Genomic DNA, 19,670 nt, shown 5'->3' with positions numbered 1-19,670 from the left:
GGCCCACAGCAATAACTATTTATTGCTCACACATCTAAGGTGGTTGCTGATGTTGGCTGGGGCTTGGCTCTGCTCCAAGTGTCTCTCATCCTCCTCCTGGAACCAGTGTGCTAACCTGGGCATGTTCTCCTGGGGATGGCAGCAAGCAAAAGCAAGCAAGCTCAATCACACCAGGGGTTTTCAGTCCTTCGCCTATATCATGATCACCACCCATCATCCCAATGGCCCAAAGCCAGCCATATGTCTCAGCCCAGAATCAGAGATGGAGGGACCACAAAGTTACATGGCAAAGGACATGGATACAAGGAAGATGCTCTTTTTACAATTGACTGCAAGAGTTCAAAAAAAGAGACAAAAAATAGAAAGGCTAGGAAGATATCATGCAATAAATAACTCTCATAGATTTCCTGAAACTAAAGCATATGAGTTTCTATACTGAATAGCCCACTGAGGGTCTGGCAGATGAGAGGAAATAGACTCGTACCAAATCACACCAATATCAACTTCAGATCATTGGGAACTGAAAGAATTTCCTAGAAGCCTCTAGACAGAAAATAGCAACAGTTTTCACACAAAAGATGGAGAATCAAAATGGCATTAAAATTCTCAACAGCAACTTCAGAAGCCAAAAGGCAATGGACAAAGTCTTCAAAATTCTTAAGGAAAATTATTTCCAAATTAGAATTCTATACCCAGCCAAACTATCGAGTTAAGTGTGATGGGAAAAGAGTTCATAGCATATACAACCACAGAGACTGTGCTCTGCCAAATGAGGCAGGGAGCCAAGGAGGAGGAAGGCATGGGATACAGGAGACAGGAAATTCGAATCAGAAAACAAGAAATAGACTCACAGACAGAGAATACAGACTTGTGGTTACCAGGGGGGTGGAGGGTGGGAAGGGATAGACTGGGATTTCAAAATTGTAGAATAGACTACACTGTATAGCACAGGGAAATATGTTATGATAACTCACAGAGAAAAAAATGTGACAATGAGTGTGTATATGTCCATGAATGACTGAAAAATTGTGCTGAACACTGGAATTTGACACAACATTGTAAAATGATTATAAATCAATAAAAAATGTTAAAAAAAAAAAAAAAAGAAAAGAAAAGAAAACAAGTGAAACCAATCCCCAGGGTGACGGTGAAGGAAAAGCTCAGGAGGGATAGCAGGCACAGTGGGCAGCCAGTCCAGCCCATGGCAGGTCAGAAGGCTCCAGAAGAGGGTCTCTAGTGGGTATAACCTGGGGGTCCCCCTGCCCTCAGCAGTGACTGAAGTGACTGAGGGAGCACAGGCCTGGGAGCTCAGCTGCCAACTAGCTGTGTGATTCCGGGACAATCCTTCAACCAGGCTAAACCTCTGTGGACACGGATAATAATGCCCTCGTGGCAAGCCCACCATGGGAGTCACTGGCAGGAGCCATGTGAAATAGCAGCACAGTGCCTGGTACCTGGTAGGCACTCGGCAAATCCCTATCTGGTTTTCAAAAAGGGGTCCTACATCTTGCCTGCAGCAGGGCAGCTCAATTCCCCATCCTCCTTCAAAACCAGCCAGGCTCAAGAGAAGGGGAAAGTCAGGGAGGGTGTGGGGGTGATTGGAGGAGCCGACAACTTGAAAAGATGATGACGCTGGGTTAAACCACAACACCAGAACGTACCGCACCAGAAAGGCATAGGGCTCTTACTGGAATGACCTTCCAAAGGCAGAGGCAAACCACAGGCACATATGCAGAAGCTGGACCCTTCTTTGGACTGCACAAGGCCACCTCCCAAGGGAGACCAGGCTGTCAGAAAGGCCGGGACAAAGCACTCACAACCCTGAGAGGTGGATACCATTATCCCCATTTTGCAGATAAGGAAACTGATTCTCAATGTAATTCGCCCAAAGCTACCCAGTTAGTATGAATTTAGCCTTAAAAAAAAAAAAAAAAGATGTTTGCTCTGAAGCACTACCTTAGCTATGAGGAGGAACTCATGCTAATAACAGAAGAATGCAAATTGATGTACAGCTACTAAATCCCTTCTTTTTTACCTAACAAACAGACATTTTTTAAATTGATAATCCACAGTTAAAGATGCTGGGGAAACAGACACTGCCAAACTCTGCTGGTAAGAGTGTAAACTGACAGAGCCTTTCTGGAAAATGATTAGCCAATACATGTGACAGTTTCAAACATGCACATTGATTTAGCAACAGCTATAAAAATTATAAATGGGCATAGCTCTCCAACTCAGCAATCCTACTTCTATCGTTCCTCCTGCAGTTATACTTGCACAACTAAACCAAGACATGAGGATATTCACTCTCTAATTAGAAAAAAAAAAAAGTCCATTGATATAAGACAGGTACTGCTGTACCAAGAAGCTGTCCATGCTGTGAAGTAGCCCACGACACACGGTTAAGTAGAACAATCACTGTTCTAAATGTTCTAAAAATGACGAATCAATTTATATTGATTTACACATACAAGGATACCTAGCAACTGTTAAGAGTGGTTATTTTAGAGAGCAGAGGCTGGCAGTCTTCAAGTTTTCTCTATATTCCCTCTTGCACTCTTTAAACTTTTTACCACTCATATGGGGGAGAGGGTACAGCTCAGTGGTAGGGTGCATGATTCACCTGCACAAGGTCCTGGGTTCAATCCCCAGTACCTCAGTTAAAAAATAATAATAATTTTTTTAAAACCTAGTTAGCTCCCCCCAAAAAGCACTCATATGATTTAACTCAGAAAATCCACTTCTACGAATTTATCCCAACAGCAACAACAAACAATATGCCTTGCACACAGCAAGTACTTGTTGAATAATAAATATGAGCATGCTAGCATCTGTGTAAAACTAATGGTTTCCCTAATCTCAGTAGTGATACAGAGACTCCGTTGTGGAATGCAGTCAGATGTGAATCACTATCAGCACGTTCCACAGTGCCAAAGGACAGGGTGATGCCCTAGCTTTGACAGTGGGGTGTGCCCACACCTGGAAGTGGTTTTGAAATATGGGCTCCACATCACAGGAGCCCATGTCTCCCTGCCCCTTGAGCCTCCAGAGGCCAGTAGGGTAGGGGGCTGCACACCCGGCCGGGAAGGCCCTGAAATGCTCGGGACCAAGGTTCCAGGCCAACTCTGCTCAGTCAGGCCAGCGGCCCTTGCAAGGGCCACATCCCCTCTCCGACTCTGTTATCTTCGCGTATAACAGCAACTCCTGCCCTGTCTACCTTAGAAGAGGCTGATGGAAGGAGCAAATGAGAGGCCTACTATGTGCCAGGCACTGGGGGAGTGTTGTGTGAGCATGAGGTTCTCCCCTGTAGATTCCACACCTGACTTTCACGGAGCCAGGACAGGCAGGTGGAGATGATCCCAAGAAAGCACTGAATGGGTTTCCAGCCCACCCTCACCTCCACCCCCACTTCTGCACCCATCCCCCACCCACCACCTCTTAGAGCACTCAGCCACACACACCTGCTGTCCCCTCCCTGACACGTATCTCAAGGAAGTCAGTGTCCCAGAAAAAAGCAAACCTCTTGGGCAGTTGCTGGAAGCAACAGTAGCCTTACTGTCCCAGTTATAAGAATCCCTTTGCAAAGAAAGTTTTGACAAAGAAAAGCAAAGAGAAAAGGGGGGGTTGTGACAACAGAAGGGCAAAGCAAACCATTTCAAGTCCTGACACAGGCAAACTGGTTCTTAAAGTCACCTGTTTCTAAGCAGGAACGCAAGGCTCTGTCCTGTCATGCCACACAGCTGGGGCACTGTGCGTTGCCAACTGACTTACATAAGCTCATGAAAACCCCATGCGTTTGAGTTCCCGGTTTGTGCAAATAGTGTCCGGGGCGCATCCAAGCACCCTGGCCATCCATCAACGTCGGTGCATCTCCCAGGCTGACGCTGCCTCACCTGCGCCCGAACCCATGCTGTGTACACTCCACCCGAGCTGTGCATTCTGCAGGCAGCTTCTGTCACCACAAGGCCTTTCAGCCCGCTGATGCCTCTTTCCCATTTATCAGGCCCACAATAGCCGCATTAATGCTGATGAAACCCTGAGCATTCAGAGGGAAAGGAAAAGGGCCTCAGCGTCTGGGAGGATGTGTTGTGTGTTTATTCTGATCAGTCGGCCCAATCAGAGCCTAGGGGTTTGGAAACCACTCCTCTGCCAGCATGTCTCCCCTGGAGACAGGAGAGCCACGAGTCTTGAGATATCCTTGCAGGAAGCACCCACTCAGCCCATGAAGCGAGAGAAGGCTGGGGGCCTTAAATCTGCTTCCTCGATACATGGGGTAGTGAGACCATAATAACCCCAGGTCAGCAGCTCCCAATTAGCTTAAAGCCACCTCCCTGGTGACTGTGAGGGTCAGGGAGCCTGGCTCAAAGCCTCTCAGAGACTCCCATGTCCACACCTAGGGTCAACCACACCCGCAGGAGACCTAGTCTACCCTGACTGATGCCAAGTCAGTTGTTGAAGCCTCAAACAGAAATTCTTCTCTAGAAGACCATTTAAAAAAGACAGTACCCACACATACCGGTTTGCAGCCACCCCAGAGCACAAGTCCTACCAGACAAGAAGGCCACAACTGCAGGAGTATGACTTAGGCTGTGTGATCTGATATCTTGACACAGCAACAAACAACAGGCAAGCCCTATTTGCATTTGCATCCCTGAAAATGAGTTACAGTTACTTAGTTACATATTTGACATGAGCTCAGATGAGTAAACAGTACAGCACATCCCACTATGATACTTATAAAAGCAATGCTTTACATCGCAACTATATTGATCTTTGCTATTTACGTACATAAATAAATACTGACACATTTATTACTAAGATACAAACTGGCTGAAGTTTAACATTAGCCAACTGAGCCTAATACTACCCAAAGAGGCTAGAAAGTGTTAAAAAAAAATTTTTTTTTTTTTTTGCAGCATGGTTCTCACTAAAGCAGCAACACTTAAAAATCAACAGTGGTTGCTTCTGCGAGTTCTCAGGCAACAAGACTCAGTAGGTCTACTTGGTGAGTCCAGATCCTTTGGTTCCCTTCTCTTTCCCTCAAAAGGAAGTACTTTCCAGGAGACCTTGGGCCCTTATCACAAATGTACATTCACGCTGCATGTCTCATTCTGACAGGGAAGACTTAAAGGAAGCCCAGTTATTCTTGAGGATGTACATTCTCATTTACTAAGCATCTGTATGATCTGAATCTGTTCCAGGGGCTGCAGAAGCATTCGCGAACAGACTGAACTTAACAGAACAGATAGTCCTTAACCTCACGGAGTATATCTTCTAGTAAGGAATTTTGCTTTTGCTGATTTGTTTCTTGATCAAGGTGACAAAGTCCTTTTAAGTTCACACATTTGTCAAGAGTCTGATTTTTCTCAAATACTTAAACCTTGGCTCCAGTCAATACATCTATTAAAAGGGTCACATCCTGAATTTGGTTCTATGTTGAGAAATGAGACCCATGAATTATAATACTGGGTCCTAGCTTCTGTCTCTGTCTGTTACCCCAGACAGGTCAGATATCAGTCCATGTTCAATATTTCTGAATTCCTTACCATCCAGCTGTGGGAAAGCTTTGAGTATCAGACCACCCACCAAGAACCCAGAGAGGTCTCAAAACATCTAGCAAGTCCTGAGATGTTTCAGTGATGCCCTCAAGAAAGTTGTACCCAGGAGTTAAAACTGTCTCTTAGAAAACACATCACAGGATAAAGATAACTCATTTTGTGGGATCTAATTGTGGGTTCCAGAATATGTTCCAAAAGGGGAAACAAGAAAGAAGTGCTCTGCCCTCCTGGGAATGTGTCACCAGCAGATCTGGTCTGGCAGAGCCCAGTGGAGACTCCAAATTCAGGGTAGCTCCAGACACTCAAAGACTCAGCCAGTTCAGCGAGGCCAGGGCGGGCTCCACACCTGCCCCTCCTGTGGGGCTCAGGTGGAGGCAAGGGAAGGGGAGGGCAGAGCAGGTAACTGCCTCCCTGCTGGCTTCAGTCGGCAGGCTTCAGCCCCTCACCTGCCTGACTTCCAGGGGCATCCCTGCTCATCTACAAAAGTGTCAGCCTCTTGCTCCCTCTGAAAATCAAGCAGAGCTGGAGATTTTCCGGGCTTTTAATCATTCTCGGATTCAGCTCCCAAGAACCCAGGGACAGGACGCCCAGCAGAGTTTGCTAAGAACTGAGATAATGTATTTTCTAACCAGAAAACACATCTCAGCTAGTTACTGCCTTATTCACTTTTCTAGAGCAGTTATAATTATAGTATTTGTTTCATAATTGCCGCCTACTTGCACATACAAAATCCCCAATCTTAAAATAAATTATAGCTCCCTTTTTGATTTAACTGCCATTGTGCTGCTAGTTTACAAAGAGAAGGCAATCTCTCCAACTATTACTGTAATAATAAGCCTAAGGTGAGCAAAGCTTGAATTTTCAGCAGGTGACGTGACTCATTAGTTAAAAAGAGAATTATCAAAAGTAATTTTATTGAACGGCTTAATTATGGCTTTCTCAATTCTGGGCTCAAGGGCCAACAAGAACCACCTCTGATCTGCCCTTTTCCTGGCTTGCTGCTGACCTCGGCACAAATGATGAGGAAATCCAACCTCGCTGTGGTCAGTGTCCCCCGCAGGGTGTTTGGTATAATGACTTAACCTGGTGATGCTAATTTCTCAATTCCTATTTCAAGAGAGTCTCGACTTCTCTGGAGAAAAAGATGTGTGACACAGGAGGTGCTTCTTTGCTAGGGCCTAGCAGGAAACACATGACGGGGCTGGGCCTTGGACGCTGGTGTCAGGTAAGCAGAGTGGACAGCCGTGCAGCTGGGGCCAGGGCAGTAGGACTCAAACAGACAGGAAGGCCGTAGGCTACAGGTTTAACCCTCATTTTCGACGTGCCTTTTGCCTCTGAGAGAGGCCAGAAGCTGACACAGCTGTCAAAGCCCGAACGAGAAGGTTTGAAACGACTCCGTGCTGCTATGCAGGGAGGAGGGACTGACAGTCACTCCCATCCTGTGAGATGTTTGAGCCAGGTGTGCCCAACAAAAGGCCACACCACCGCGCTACTACCTGCAGCGCCCGTGTTTGCTCACCGCCGGCGGGAGGGGCCTCCAGGCCCACGAGGAGCTCACAGATGTCTCTACTCCAGGCTGCAGGGAAAACAAAACCTTACCTTCTGAGACAGGCACCTCCTTTCCTGCTGGGGGCTGCCAAGAAAGTTTCCAACCCCGCATCCGGCGGGCGTTCCCAGACAAAGGTGAACGCAGAAGGAAAGCCCCCACGGGGCCGGAAGCGGAAGCGGAAGCGTGGCTCTTCCTCCACCTCACACCCCCGCACTGCAACCCCTGCCTGCCTGCAAAGGCCACGGCCGTCCATCCAACAGCCACGGACTCAGACACCTCTTTGCAGGGGCTCCTGTGTGGAGGCTCACATCCCAGTGCTGGGAGCGAGGATATAATTGACATAAGTGATAGAAAACTCATGGGTGTCATTCCTAGAGATGGGCCCCTTCTATGCCCAGGTTCTAAGCCAGAAGCTGGTGACGCAGAAGAGTAAGTGGTCTGAGTCCCTGGCCTCAAGGAGCTTGTGGTTTAGGGTGAACTGGGGCTGCCCCGCTGCTCACTGCCAGTCATGTGACTTTAGCCAAGCCCCTTCACCCCAAGCCTCAGCCCTCGTCTGGAGAGGTGGACAGAACTATTTTGTTGAATGACAAGGTACTGATACGACATCTCCAGGTGCCACCCACGATTAAGAGCAGAGTAGTCATGGGCTTGGATCAGGCTCCAGTCCTACCAGCTATACAACCGTAGGCAAGTTAGACACTCTGTGCCTGTTTTCTTATGTGCCAAATGGAGCTAAGAAGAGTACCTGCCTCTCGGGACTGATGTGAGAAGTAAATCAGTAAACATCTGTCAAATGCTGAGAACGGTGCCTGGCACAAAGCTGACATTTACGGAGTGCTTATGATCCTATTGTGATTGTCACTCATTATTACTATCATACAATGTGCAGGGGATCCAACAGTGATGGCAAGAAAGTCCTTGTCACCGAGGGAGGGGTAGCTGCCCACTTAGGCTTTGCACAGTGTGAACACTGGATCTTTGAGAGCCCGGGGGAGGGGCCCTATCAAGATTTGGTGAGGATCAGAGAAAGCCCTTGGAGGATGAGGCATCCCAGTTGAGACCCAAAGGCCAGGTAGGAGACAGCCAGGCCAGGTCAAAGGAGCAGAGGTGGGGAGGCAGTTTGGGCAGAGGGAATAGCATGTACAAAGGTGCAGAGGCCAGAGGAGCTGGTGAGGGGCATGTAAGTTGAGGCACTCTCGCTTAGATTTTCAGGATGAAGGGGATCTGCCCACCAAAGGGCACTGAGAACTTGGCCCCCACACAAGTGCAGAGATTATCCAGTTTGTTTTTCATTAAACCCCAAAATAAACATCTAGAAACAAGTGTTTACTGAGGCCCAAGGCAGCTCTGGGCTGGATCCCATGGGGCGGATGAACTGAATTAGACCCTCTGCCTAGCTCAGGGATCCTAGAGTCCCCACCTAGACCATAGGACCTGGGCAGAGCCTGCCTGCTGCAGCTGAGGCACTCACAGCTGCAAGCTCACAGCTCACGGGGCGCCCTGGTGGGGCCTGCCCTCTGCCTGGGACAGCTCTCCCCAGCCACACACACAGCTGCCCTCTGTCGCTGTGTCAGTGGCATAGGGACCGGCTGTCAGCCACCCATAAGCAGGCGTACCTGCAGCACTCGCAGGGGCCCAGCTGCTCTCTGCTGGATTGAAGTTCAAGTTCATACTTTTAAAAGAGGGTACGTTTCTAATCTAAAGCCAGGTACGGGGCAGGAATGGGACCTAGTTACAGGTGGGTCACGGGGCAGAGAGGTGTAGAGACCGTGCAGGGGTCCGCCTGGGCCTTTGTCAGTGGGTCCACCGACAGTCATCCTGGAGCCCAGCCCCGTGGAGCGTGAGTAACCAGGATAAGCCCAGTGAGGATGGTGGTCAGCCCTTCCTTGAGGAGATTGTCTGGCAGCTGACAGCCCACCTCCTAATCCTGGACCATCATTTCCTTACTGTGTGATGTGAAGCATGTCACTTACCCTCTCTGTGCCTCAGACTCCTCACCTAATAACCCCTAACTCAAGATGTTGTCTGGGGATTAATATATGGAACATCGAGGGCCCAGGAGGTCCTGGCACAGTCTGGCTCTCAGTAGGATCAGCTGTTACTACTCCAGCACTTTTCTAGAGGGGAAAGGCCAATGTCATTGGCACTCCAAGCAGCATTGCCTATGTGACACCACTCAGGCAGACTCAGGAACCAAAAGAAACAACTCTGAACATGTCTTATATGCTGGAGGAGGGTAGCTCTGAAAGAAAAAAATTTTTCTCAAATCATCATGGACACTTTATTTAAGAGACTTGAGCCAGGCAAACCATTCCTCAAATCTATTCTAAAATCTAAGGCCAAGTAAAACAGCAGGGAAATACAGAGTGTAATGTATGTGACGACTAATATTCAGAACCAAGTCCAGGAGCCTGGGAGCTGTTCTGAGTGCACTGTGCACACTGATGGTACCCAGGATCCCCGTGTGTGATGAGTGTGAACAGGGTTCCACATCTGACTCCTGGAATTCATCACGACAGGGGCTTGATGGGCCCTTCCCTGGTAATGTGCTGTTGATCATGAGTCTTACGTTCAATCGCCTCTGCACCTGCCTCTGGGAAGAATGGAGTCTCCTCCACAAAGCCCCAGACAGAGAGGCTCAGCCGGTGCACAGCTACTTCTGGGAACCATACCACAGTCACCAGAGAGCCCACGTCCCCACAACACACTTCCTCACATCCCTGGAGCCCTGGCAGGAGCTCTGCCCCTACTCTGCCTTCCTTCTTTCCCGTGGGCTGTCGCCACCCACACCAAAGGCCAGCCCAACAAGCTCATGCGCTGGAGAATTCAGACATCTCCCTGAGCGATGACCACCCCCATCCCTGGGCTCCCATGCCTCCCTCCCCAGGGCAGTCCCAAGCCCTGCTTCTTGCCAAAGGCCGTCAACGGAGGCTGCCCTCAGCAGGCAGACCACAGCCCCTCCCAACACAGCCAGCACAGCACCCAGGAACAGGGTCTGCAAGGCCGGCCAGGCCACTGAACTGCCCTGGAGCCCACACCTTATAATTAGTCCTTGGGCCCGGGCCGGGGACAAAGACCTAGAAAAGCCAGCAAATGGGATACGTGCATTAAAACTGGGTCTCCATGCCAAGTGTACCACTTAATTACATAGCCCAGGTCCTCTCCTCTCTCATGAACTCTCACCCCAGACTGTGACGACACAAAAGAGGGATTAAAGACTGCCCGCCGCAGGCCTGCAAGGCCAAGTCTGCACCCTGAAAGCAGAGGCCGGGATACCCAGAGCCAGAAGGAGTGCCCCTCCGCTGTCCCCCATGAGAAGAGGTGGGCAGGTGTTCAGCAACCATGACTGGCGAGAAATTCTGAGTCTACTTCCACAGTGCCTCACACAAGGAAGGCCTGCTAACACAGGGAAGAAGCCAGGCCTCTGGATGGCCCCAGCACCTGCCATCCTCTTGCCCAGCTCAGGCCTTGCTGCATGGTGGCCACAGCCCCAGAGGGCGGCCACATACCTCACATTGCCATCTCCCCTGCAGCTGAGGCCGGGTCACCTAGGCAGAGTAAGCCACCTAGCTGAGATGGCCTCTGCCTGAGACCACGACCTGACAGGTGTGGCTCTCCCCTGAGCCAGTCACTCACACTCCCCAACACTCAGCGTCAGGGAAGTCATGGCCCCCGCAAACTACATCTGGGAAAACCTATGATCTCCTCCTAAAGATTCAGGGCAGCGAGCCTCAGAGAAACCCATGGCAAGCCCCAGTGCTGCTTCTGCTAAGATGTGCTGGCCCCGGGGCAGGGTAGCTGGCAAAGGCTCCTGTTACTATGGACTAGTACTCTGTTTGAGCAATTTCACCCCAATGCTCTAGAATGCACCCTCAATCCCAGCCCATGTGCCTAAAGGCAAAGCTAGTGATCCCAGCCTTTCAGGATCTAGTCTAGTTTGGGAGTTAAAATTCATGGCCAAGACTCACAGTAACAGAAGCACAATTTCCCAAACTGAAATGGGTGGTTCCAATGACGTGGGTTAGCAGAAGGGAAGGAGCAGAGCAGGACAGACCAGTCAAGGAAGGGTCTGCCAAAGGGCAGGGCCTCCCAGCTTTGCCCCTGCCCTGCCATGAAGAAGCAGATTAGCCCAGGAGGACAGGAAGATGCAGGGTCCGACACATGTCCCACCCACCCCTGCTGCACAGCACCCACAAACCTGGTGGGCCTGCACACCCGCCAGCCTCCAGGATGGACAGCAACAGAGCCTGGGTTGCAGATTTGAGCAATGGGCCTCTGGGCTGGCAGCAGGGGAGAACCCCCACGTTGAGGGCGCACAGACCCCTCAGCCCCTAAGCCCTACTTGAGGCCCTCGCCATGCCGCCTTTGATGTGCCCACCATCTTGGCAGCCCTGAGACCCTCCCCACATTTCTGGCCATGCTGACATCTCAGCTCTGCACCTGTGCTGTCTGTCACAACGATCAGGGCCTGGTGGGCGCCCCCAGTCAGACCCCCGAGGCTGTGACAGGCACACCAAGCCTGGGGAGCAGAGACTCGCCAGGACCACACAGCCAGCACTTCTCACTGCCCCAACATCTATGTGGCTGGCCCTGCTGGCGGACACCACAGGGAACTCTGGGCTGGCAACCTGTTGCCTGGGGTCTAGGCCACTCTAAGAGCCAAAGAAGCACCAGAAACACCAAATTAGCTCCATCCACTAGAGAGTGTGGCAAAGCATCATTTCACCTGTCATAACAATAGCAATAAAATAACCTCCTCAGGGCCTCAGTTTCCACATCTGTGAAATGGTCACAGTTGAAATCCCCACCTGAGAGAGAAAGGAGGAGACTGTACAGGGGAGTGACAGCACACTGCTCAGAACACACGTGTGGCTCCCCGTCTAGGACTCCTTGTTAGTAGGCTCTGATTCTCATGTATGTGTCTCGCATCTGTGGCTAAGATTAAGTGACCAAACTTGGGAACAAATTACTGTTTTTATGGATTTAGAGCAGAGTTAAGGAAGTTCCTATAACAACATTCATTTCATCACCAGCTTCCCAATTTGCTTTCCTGAGTGACAAGGAAAAGGTAGAGCATCAAGGGAGTAGGGGTAGTGGGAGACTTGGCCATTCCTGGGGAAGGCGAGGCACCAGGGAAAATAGCCCCCAAGCTGCACTTCCCGGCACAGGGCAGCCTCCACCTCACCAGGAGGCAGGCAGGCTGCCCTGTGATAAGAAGCCTGGTCTAGGCTCAGATCAGCTGGCTTCAAATTTCAGTCCCACTGCTTCCCTGCTGCAAGCTACTGAACCTCACTGCCTCAATGTTCATACCTCTCAAATGGGAATATCAACAGCACCTGCTTCTTTGGGTTGTATATGTGTAAAGGAGAGTGTGTAAAGGCTGTGACAGAGGGTCTGGCTCACACCCAACCCAGTGCATGCTCCCCACCCCATCAGCACCATTCCACCCACAGAAGGGCCTGTGTCGGGGCAGCCAGTCTCCAAGGTGTGGCCCTAAGGAGGCTGGCACCCCACCCCTGGGCCTAGGGGCAAAGACCCACCGTCAGATGGGGATGAAGATGCTGCCTCCACTCTTCACCACCCTATTCCCAATCCCAACCAATCTCTGCTCAGGGCTCTTTTGGGGAGTGGGACGGTCAGAGACAGGGAAGTCAGAGAGAGCAAGGAGGAAACCCAGTCACGTGTAAGGTTTCTAGAACTGTCCCCCCAAATGGTAGCAGGTCCAGGGTTCTGGGGGACTTTAACAGAATGGGCTGAGGCTACTGGGAGAAGAGTCCAGGGTACCAAAGTGGGGTCAGCCGGAGTTAGAGCTGCATCCAAGCTTGCCCCTAAGTTTCTCTGCACAGCCAGGAAGCAGCTGCCCTAAAAGGGTCCTGAGTTTCCTAGCTGAAGACTCCACCCTGAACAGACCCCAGAAACACTCATACCCCAAGCCTCAGTCTCCTCAACTACAAAATGGGCAACAGCCACTCCTTACCTCTTCTCCCAGGGCAGTAAATCATATGAAAGGAGGCAGCAAGACCTTGAGACTCACCCAGTCAGCATCGTGACTGCAGTGCCATCTCTCTGCAGCCACTGGCCTGGGCACCAGTTGAGGCCAGGGACCCTGTGCAGGGCAGCAGGAGTGAATGCTGTCCAGTCCTGCCCCAGCTCTTCAAAGCCCACCCCAGGTCTTCAAGCAGTGCAGAATGGACACAGGAGCCCAGCAGAGAAACTGGGGAGGGAAGGAAAGTGACCAGCCACCCAAAGCATTCAGAGCGAAGGCCCAGCAGGCACCAGGAATGATGGGGAGGCCACAGCCAAACTCAGAAGCAACCCTCAGCCTCACTGGCAGGATGACTCTGGACCATGTGGTCCCTCTGACCAGGGAGACAAGAGCAAACATGAGACACACTTCTAAAGTGTGTTCAAAGAAAATTCCACTCTGAAGACCACTTTCTGAGGGGGAGCTGGATGGTAATTAGGTTTATTTACCTATTTGTTTTATTGGAGGTACTGGGGATTGAACCCAGGGCCGTGTGCATGCTAAACACACACTCTACCACTGAGCTATACCCTCCCTTCCTGAAGACCAGTTTCTAAGAGGATGCCCAGGCTGTATGGTCCTCACCAAACTGCTAACATCAGTATCATCCCTGTGCCAATTATTTGTAGTGTGCCTACTATGTGCCAGGACTACATCATTTCATTCAACTAGCACTAAAGGCAAGTATTAGTATGACCCTCATTTTACAAAGAAAGAAGACAAGGCTCAGAGAGGTGAAGTGACTAACCCCAAGTCATACAGCCAAGAAGCGGCAAAGTCACTGACTCCAGAGTCTGCACCGAGGCACCCGGACCACCTAGCCCAGCCCTCCCCTCACTGTGGCCGTGAAAACCAGATGGGCAAGGGGCCCTCAGCAGGTGAGTGGGCGAGACAGATGGCAGGTCAGCGCGAGCCCAACTCCAAGCACAAGCCTTAAAACCAAACAGATCGAAATCCAAATCTTAGGTCTACCACCTGCTAGCTCTCAGCTTCCTCCTAAAATGGGGGTGCTCTGGTAGCAAGCTCTCAGGGGGCTGAGGTTTAAAGCACCCTGCAGGCCTGAGTGTGTCCGCGCACAGTAAATGTGCGGCTTTCCCACTATGCAAGAAACTTCTCTCTGACCATCCTACCTTGTGCCCAAGCAGCAGCAGGCTCTCAGGATGGTGGGGGTCTATTCTTGCTGTTCCTCTGAGAGGCAGCACCAGTCCATCTGTGCTCCATCGGGCTAATGAGCCACTTGCGTCTTCCTCTCAGTCCCCATAGTGGAGCTCTGTGGCCCAGCACACCACCGGATTCACCAAATGCCACAAACCTCATTTAACAAAGCTGCAAGCACACATTTGTCGTAACTTCCTGGATCTAATTTTCCCAACAAGCAGAAGAGGGAAGGAGCAAGGCCAACTGTCATCATCTCTCCAAGATCCAAAGCATCTCAAGTCGTGGAGCAGCTTTGCCCCCAAACAGCTGTGACTTGAGGGAAGTCACTGTCCTCTCTAGCTTGTGGCTCCCTTTCAAGAAAACGGGCGGCTGGACTGCGCCAGGACATGACAGTCCAAGGGTTTCAGGCCTGCCCTACCCAGGGGAAGGCAGAGCTGTCCAACCGCAATATAAGGCAGGCCACCAACACAAGCCACATATGTAATTTTACATTTCCTGCTAGCCACATTAAAAAAAGTAAAAAGAAACATGTAAAGTTAAATTTAATATCTTATTTCACCCAAGGTACAGAGAAATGGTTTTCAACACATAATCAATATTAAAAATGTATTAGTGATATCTTAGAGCCTTGCTTTCACACTAAGTATCTGGAACCCTGGGTGTGCCTCACTGCACACCTCACCCTGGGCACGCCGCATCTCAAGTGCTCCGTCCATCATGAGGCCAGTGGTTCCCCAACAGGATACGGCTGGTCTGACAGCAGCAGCCGGCATCCTCTTCCCTACACCGAAGTTTCCAAGTTTGAAACTGTGAATGCCTTGCTCTTTATTAAAAATAATTATAATTATGCATAAGGATAATAATTATGGTCATTTATTGAGTCCTTTCTATGCCTTAGGCACATGCTTCACAATAATCACGTGAGGCAGGGTTTTTACAAAGGAGAAAACTGAGGCACAGAGAGGGCAAGTTATCTGCCCAAGGTCACACAGCTACTAAGTGGCAGAGGTGGGATTGGAACCCAGGCAGTCTGACCCCAGAGCCCTTGCTTCTAATCATGGCTCTACACTGCCTTCTCAGCCCCTCCCTTTCTGCCCACCCACTTGGCTACACCTCAGACTGTCGAGGAGGGCAGGGAATTGCAAGGAGAACAGCTTTGACCTGCTCCCTTCCTCCCCACCCACCCCCCTGCAGTCCCCCTAGACTTCCACAGCCCAACCTGGGACCCAGGCTCCACTCCAGCCCACGCTCACCCACCACCACCTGGGAGAGCTGGCAGGCTCAGCCCAAGGAGGAGCGACTATATTCACAGGCTGGTAAAGGGGCTAATTAAAGACCCAGCCCACTCCCCCAGCCCCCAGGACTGGGGAACCCAGCCACCTCATCACCCTGCTGCCAGCCAACAGGCTCAGAGGAATGCCACACAGAATTCGGCAGCGGGCAGAGCAGGGCAAAATCCCTCTTTATAGAGTTATTTTTGCTGTGGAATTTTCACTGGCCTGTAAAATATTTTTTATATTTATTACACGTTTAATGGGAACTCCTAGAATCAACAGGGTGTAAATAATGAAAACTAGGGCAGTAAAGGCCCCCATAAACCTCGCACCAGCCCTTTGATGCTCCCTGCGAGCTCCAGACCCCATCCTCTGGCCCCGGAGCAAGCCCAGGAGGCCGGGGACCCTCAGCAAACCCATCCTTGGCTCCCAGAAGTGAGGCTCATCTGTCAGCGGCCAGGGCTGTGCCATTGGCAGAGCCCACTGAACACACTAACTAAGAAAAGGCCTACTATGTGCTTGGCCAATGCCAGTGCTCATAGGAGCTCGGCCAGGAGAAGACCTGATGAGGGCTTCCCCTCCCGGCAAGCCCTGTGGCCTCTGATGGCTCTCAGGTCCCAACGCCAGCCCCAGCAGTACAGACTCACACTGGAACATCACGTTCCCAAGGCTCACTGGGAACCAAAAGTCCACAGGTCTCTAGAGAAAGTGTTCCATCCACAAATACTGACATCTGTGGCTCTGTGGCATCCTGGCCCTGTGTGCCCACAGAAAGCTCCCAGGGCCCTGTCAGAACCCCAACCCCGACTTCCCCTTGTACCACCCACAGGACAAAATCAAGAACCTTACATTCTGTCCCAGGCAGGAGCACAGAGGCACAGAGAAGGGAAGAGACCAATCCAGAGAGTGGATGCCAGTGAGTGGCAGAACCAAGGCCAGTCTCAAGGCTAGAGACCCCGTAGTCAGGGAAAGAGACCCAGGCTGAGGCCCTCCCCAGGCAGGAGTTGTTTTCTACACATGTCAACAGCAGCCACACTACATCTGCCTGTGTGGGACCCCAAAAAGCGGGGACTCCATTCCTGAGAACCCAACCCTCTCCGTTCTGGGTCACCACAATGCATGCTGAGCCCAAACCTTCTTCTCCACAGTCAAGCCCAACCATCTGCTGTCTCCCTCTCACATGGACGCCTCTCACATACCTGGACATTCCCAGATCCCAGAGCAATCCCCACGTGACAAAGTGCCCATCTCCTCATAACACCCGGCTGCCCGTGCCTCTTACAACGAGGCATCACCCTCAGAAGGACCCGCTGTCCCCTCAACCAATCAAGACACGAAACACCTCTTCTTGCATTTGGAAGTGGCCTTCATAGATGTTTATTAAGCAACCACGGCACGTGACAAGTTGACATCAACTTTGCAGCCAGAATCCTTGCTGCTGAGCCTGGTCTGTCCCACCTCAGACAGAATTCAGGAATTGATCTCCTGAACCTAAACACAGGACTTTGCACTTATCCTTGATGAAGCCCCGTTTGCTGCTGCGCCCCAGGGCAACCCCCCCCCCAGCCTCCTCAGCACCCACGTGGTCGAGAGCTGTCCCTTCCTGGCCCAGCAGCCTTACCCACCCATTGGCAAGACCACACAAGCTGCCTGTTCTGCTCAGACGCTCCCAGTCACTGACCCGAATAACCTCCACTCATCTGCCTGCCCCACTGAGAGTATCGTGGGGGCCCTAGAAGGGAGAAGTCTCTGAGGGGGCCGCAGCCAGACAAGCGCGAGAGTGAAGGACGCGAAGCCGGCGGCTCTTCAGACACGAGTCAGGCCGGAGCCGCTCCTCTCCGGGGACAGATCAGGCGGCACTCCTGCCTACAGCTGCTCCACCACCAGGAGATTCTTGTCTCTCAACCCTGATGATTGTAGTCCCTGGTGCTCAGTTAACACCCGTGTCATTGCAGGGTGTTGGAACAAGCAGACTCTGAGCGAGGAAAATTAAACAAGAGCATTTGACAATTGGCCCATCCCCTGTGGCACTGCGCAGAGCCAGGCCAAGGGGGACAGTGGCTGGGCCTCACTGGGCCACCTGGGAGGAGCCCGCACCTCAGGGCAGGAGGCAGGAGACTGCGGTAAGTGGGACAACCGCCTGTGCAGGAAAAGCCAGGAGGGGGAAAGGAGGAACCACAGGGCCCTGGGGATGGGCAAGACGAGCAGGCCATTTAGATGCCCGGTTCCTGGAGACTCGCTGTCCAGTGCTACAGCCACAGGGCAAATGCGGGGCACAGCGAGGCACCCTCAGGGGGAGGCCTGAGCAGGTGGAGACACCCAGCACCCCACTTCCACACGCTTGGAAGGCGAGCCTCCAGCGGCCCCCACCACTTCCTGAGGAAGCAGGTGGGGAGATAACAGGGGTCATGGGGACCGTGCCCAGGACCTTCCCCGGCCCCACTGTCTCAGCCCTACCCAGCTCTCCCAGATCCAGGGAGCTGCAACTCGAGACACTGGCTCTGAGCCTCACGGGCAGGGGCTGCCGAGGAGACTTCACCCATGCTACCCAGTCCCCAGCAGGCTCCAACACCAAGCACTCGATCTCCATCCCTGGCCCCACGAAAGCCCGCAGTCCACCAACAAACAGTAACGGGTGCCAGCGCACTGGGGCAACGCGCCGCAGAAAAGTGGTCTGCAGCATCCTCCCTGCCCACCAGCTCGGTCCTGCTCCTCACCATCTCCCCCGCGGGACCAAACTCAGGTCTCACACTGAGCACCAGAGACGTGGCTGACTGAAGTAGAACACCAGCATCAGGCCCCGCTGACCTGCTGCCAGTCCCCGCACAAGCACTCTGCAGCTGCTCTTGTTATCCTGCCTAACAGTTGCTGCAACCGTCCCATTTTACAAGCGAGAAAACCGAGGAGGCCCTGAGAGGCTAAGCAGCTTGTCTAAAGTGGTAGATCCAGGATTCAAACCCAAGTCTGATCATCTCCAAATCCCAGAAGATATCTGAGGACAGTCAGGGCTCTTGACAAAGGACACTCCAGGGAGACCCCCAGACAAGTCTCTCTGAGCCCCCACCCAGTTCGCAAGGCAGGCCCTGTTGGGGGTGGGGGGTGCTTGCCAACCATCTTCCTGTGCCAAGCTATTGGGGAGTAGGGATGGCTCCCCCCAAATCCCGCACAAAGGCGCTGAACAGACTTCAGTTTTCCAGCCCCCACCATGAGAGAAAACACATGTTTCCTGTACTCCCTCCCTCCTTGGGCTCTCCCAACATGCTGGAGATATTATTATTATTTATTATTTGCTGAGTGCTGACAGCGTGCTGAGCATCAGGCCTGGGAGCCCAGGCCCTGCCAACATGGCTTACAGTCAGACAGCCAGCACGACACAGCTCCTCAGCCACCAAGATACACACCCAGTTGCCAGGGCTGGCTGTTGGGGACCCAGCCTCCAAGACCCTCCTCTTCTGTCCTCAGCCCCAGCAGCCCAGGCCCCTGAGCCTCTCAGACATCCCAGGAGGAAGCCATCTTTAGTCCACGCAGCCAGACTTTCCAGGAGCTGAGCCCCACAAGGTGGGGGTAGAATTCACTCAGTGCTGGGCTGGGGCAGATCCTAAAAAAACCAAGATGGCAGTGGCCCCAAGCCTCTTCTCTCCTGGGTACCCAACTCATTCACACCTTCTTCCTAAGGAGAGAGGGCCAAGGCCAGAGAGCTCCTGGGGACATGGAAAATCCCAGGGCCCTGTCCTAGAAGCAGGGCCAGGGCCAGGGTGGGTAAGTGAGACCCAGACTTCAAAGGACAGAAAATGTAAGGGAATCCAAAAAAACTCAGCAATCAAGATTAACAATATTCCATGCAATATTTTTAAAAATCAAAATTAAGGCCAAAATCCATGATGATTACAATACCAAAACTTTAAGACAAGGCCAGTATTAGTGATTTTTCCTTTGCCTCAGGCTCTAATATGCTCGACATGGCACTGCTAAGAACCAGGCTCAGGAGGGAGGCAGCTCCCCCAGACCATCCTCCGCACTGGAGGAGCCTCCATCATCCCACAGCAATGTCTCCCTGAGCGAGGACTCATAGAAGAGGTCACTGTTCACTTCTGAGGGCCTTCTTG

This window comes from Camelus dromedarius, chromosome 3, assembly GCF_036321535.1.
Source record: "Camelus dromedarius isolate mCamDro1 chromosome 3, mCamDro1.pat, whole genome shotgun sequence".
Lineage (NCBI taxonomy): Eukaryota > Metazoa > Chordata > Mammalia > Artiodactyla > Camelidae > Camelus > Camelus dromedarius.
This window is presented reverse-complemented; position numbering follows the sequence as displayed.